This window comes from Chiloscyllium plagiosum, chromosome 15, assembly GCF_004010195.1.
Source record: "Chiloscyllium plagiosum isolate BGI_BamShark_2017 chromosome 15, ASM401019v2, whole genome shotgun sequence".
NCBI classification, from domain to species: domain Eukaryota; kingdom Metazoa; phylum Chordata; class Chondrichthyes; order Orectolobiformes; family Hemiscylliidae; genus Chiloscyllium; species Chiloscyllium plagiosum.
In genome coordinates, this window is record NC_057724.1 from 44,801,978 (window position 1) to 44,805,509 (window position 3,532).

The 3,532-nt window shown below is 37.7% G+C and overlaps 1 long non-coding RNA gene across 1 annotated transcript in view; it reads right to left on the reverse strand.

Annotated features, from left to right (window-relative positions):
• Positions 1–1,248: 1,248 nt before the first annotated feature.
• Positions 1,249–3,532, reverse strand: part of LOC122557275 — a 73,791-nt gene continuing 71,507 nt past the window's right edge. Inside the window, exon 2 of the long non-coding RNA XR_006313785.1 lies at positions 1,249–1,560. This is a non-coding gene — a long non-coding RNA (uncharacterized LOC122557275). The remainder of the gene's footprint in view (positions 1,561–3,532) is intronic.

Here is a 3,532-nt window from a genome sequence, read left to right on the forward strand (position 1 = left end):
TACATCCCAGTGTACTGAAGGAGGTGGCTCGAGAAATCGTGGATGCGTTGGTGATTATTTTCCAGAGTTCGATAGATTCGGGATCAGTTCCTGCGGATTGGAGGGTGGCTAATGTTGTACCACTTTTTAAGAAAGGTGGAAGAGAGAAAGCAGGAAATTATAGACCAGTTAGTCTGACCTCAGTGGTGGGAAAGATGCTGGAGTCTGTTATAAAGGATGAAATTATGACACATCTGGATAGTAGTAACAGGATATTTCAGAGTCAGCATGGATTTATGAAGGGGAAATCATGCTTGACTAATCTTCTGGAATTTTTTGAGGATGTAACTCTGAAGATGGACGAGGGAGATCCAGTAGATGTAGTGTACCGGGACCTTTAGAAAGCTTTTGATAAAGTTCCACATAGGAGGTTAGTGAGCAAAATTAGAGTGCATGGTATTGGGCGCAAAGTACTAGCTTGGATTGAAAATTGGTTGGCTGATAGGAAACAAAGAGTAGTGATAAACGGCTCCATTTTCGAATGGCGGGATTACTTTACACTGAAAGACTGGAGCGACTGGGCTTGCATACCCTTGAGTTTAGAAGACTGAGAGGGGATCTGATTGAGACATATAAGATTATTAAAGGATTGGACACTCTGGAGGCAGGAAACATGTTTCCACTGATGGGTGAGTGCCGAACCAGAGGACACAGCTTAAAAATATGGGGTAGACCATTTAGTACAGAGATGAGGAGAAACTTCTCATGGTGGCTCTGGTGGCTGTGTGGAATGCTCTATCCCTGAGGGCATTGGAGGCCCATTCTCTGGATTCATTTAAGAAAGAGTTGGATAGAGCTCTCAAGGATTGTGGAATCAAGGGTTATGGAGATAAGGCAGGAACAGGACACTGATTAAGGATGATCAGCCATGATCATATTGAATGGTGGTGCAGGCTCGAAGGGCAGAATGGCCTACTCCTGCACCAATTGTCTATTGTCTATTTAGTAGTGAGAATAGAAAAGTAGAAAATCGTTACGCTCATGAAATTTGTAAATGTTGATGTTGAGAGGGATTTGGATGTATTCCTACACAGAACATAAAGTTAGCATGCTTGTACAACACATGCAATTAGAAAAGAAAATACCATAATCACAAAGTGTTACAAAAATTTAGCTGGCCTGGCAGCATCTGTAGAAAGAGAAACAAAGTTAACGTTACAAGCCATTTATAACTGTTCATTGGAAAGAAGATAGAAATGAGGTGAAAGGTTAATGCATATTGGCCTTTATTACAAATAAATTGGAGCAGAAGAACAAAAAAAAGTCTTGTTACAATCGCACAGGGTTATAACATGGAGGTTACATTCAGTGTCTGCACACATGTAGTTTTCAACACACTGGTAGCTGTGAGACTGGAACTATTGCATACTTCAATCTGCCTATTCAGTCAAAAGTGAGCCGTGTTAAGGGAAGATCCAAGTTTGACTTTAATTCAGAAGCACTGGCAATGAGTGATATGGTTGCTTTGCTGAGATCGATGGCAGAACTCCTGAACAATTTTATTCTGTATAGCTATCCAATCTAGGAAAGAGAAATTTAGTTTTAAAATGTGGGAGGAAGAAATGCTGCATAAGTTATTTTTCACTTGTCTGTGGGGTGTTCAGACTCACCAGCATCTCAACTACAAAGTAATTGTCAACCTCCAAAGTCTGAGTGTAATCATGCATCTATAATGCAAATTAACATCATTCCCAACCAATCAGTGCTCTTGTTTTGGCGTGACTGCCATCTAATCATTACTTTAGGCAAACCCTTTTTTCCCTCCTCTTCAGCTTTAAATTATGTCTAAAGTAGTTTTACAAGAAGATCATTGTTTCTTCAAACAAAGTTTCAGTTGCTGGGATACCAGAGCACAAAAGATAAATTGTCAAATGCATTTTCCCACCAATTGAGAAATAATACATTATCAGTGATGCTGTAGGTGTAATACACAGAATGGATCAGAATGGATAGTGACTTCTCTATCTGAATCAGTTCAACTAAATTTGTACCCTTCTACAAGTGGTCTTTGGGCACAATACAACTATATAAAAAATATACTTTATACATTGAAGAACAAATGAATACTCAAGAAAGTAACATATAGAATACACACATTCTTTTCAGTTTCAATTCCCAAAGCAGGTAGTTTCTTGCGAAATGTAGTTGCATAGGAATAAACGACTTTCACTGACCTCAACACAGTATGGAATGTGAACTGGGAATCAGTGGAGTTAGTTCGCACCATAGAATTCTAGCTGCCCAGGGGCCAATTACTGACTTTGTGGCATGAAAGAAGTGCATTAACATCAGTCAGGCTGGTTGGACATTTCAATCGCAGGTAATTCAGTCCTCCGCGAATGATATCCTTTAGATTTCATGATGACATAAACAGAACACCATTCCCAGAATGAACTTTCTATAAGTTTTGTGATCAGGAATGTCATTTTTATTGGTGATGAATAAATGAATGAATAATTTAATTATTACATACATCAAGGAAGCTACAATGAAACGTGCTTTGTTGCCACAATCTGGTGCTATTCTGAGTTACAAAAAGAATAAAACGGATTTACTTAAATAGAGTTCATCTTCTTTTCAAATTGGGTCTCCAGCTTAGCTACAGAGCTTCTGCAAGATGTCAACGAACCAAACGCAGATAGTGGCATAGAGCTCCAATTGTCTGTCTGCTAACTGCAAATTGCATCTTGGTAATCAACAAATCTGAAGATGTCTGAAAGTGAAAAGTTTTAATCTTTTTTTTTGCTCACACCTCATATGCTTTACCTCTTATCTCTCGTCCTCACTTTTTGTTTTAATACTAATTTATTTTTCTTTGGTCTGACGTATCTCATCAACCTGGGTGGCAACTTTCAATATATTTAAAACCAGAGTTAAGTCTATAATTCCGATCAAAGTTACTTAGTAGAAAAATTATATAAAAGCTACATGCATGACTACATACCTTCAATGCTAAACTTTATTTTGCACTTAAAACACCCAATAAAAGTAGAAATCTACGAAAGCATTTCAGTTGAAATGACACATCTATATTTCAATAAATGGGAAAACGTACAAAAACATATATAAAAATTAATTAAAGTGTACAGGAGATGAAACCAAGCAAATTTTTTGCTCCATAGTCTGCTATAAATCCAGAAGAAAACTTGTCTTCTAATTTTAGAAAAATAATTTAAACTAATGCAACTTTCAAACGTGCAAGCCTAAAAATGAGAGTGCACCTTATTGATCTTGCCTTTGCAACAGGAAATGGTTAGAATAAAAAAGAGTGCATTTTATAAATGCAAAATAGTTGTGTGTTAAATTCTGTTATGCATGAATATAAGTGATTAATTACAATTACAATGCTGCACATAGAGTAATAGAGATGTACAGCATGGAAACAGATCCTTCAGTCCAACGCGCCCATGCCGACCAGATATCCCAACCCAATCTAGTACCACCTGCCAGCACCCGGCCCATATCCCTCCAAACCCTTCCGATTCATATACCC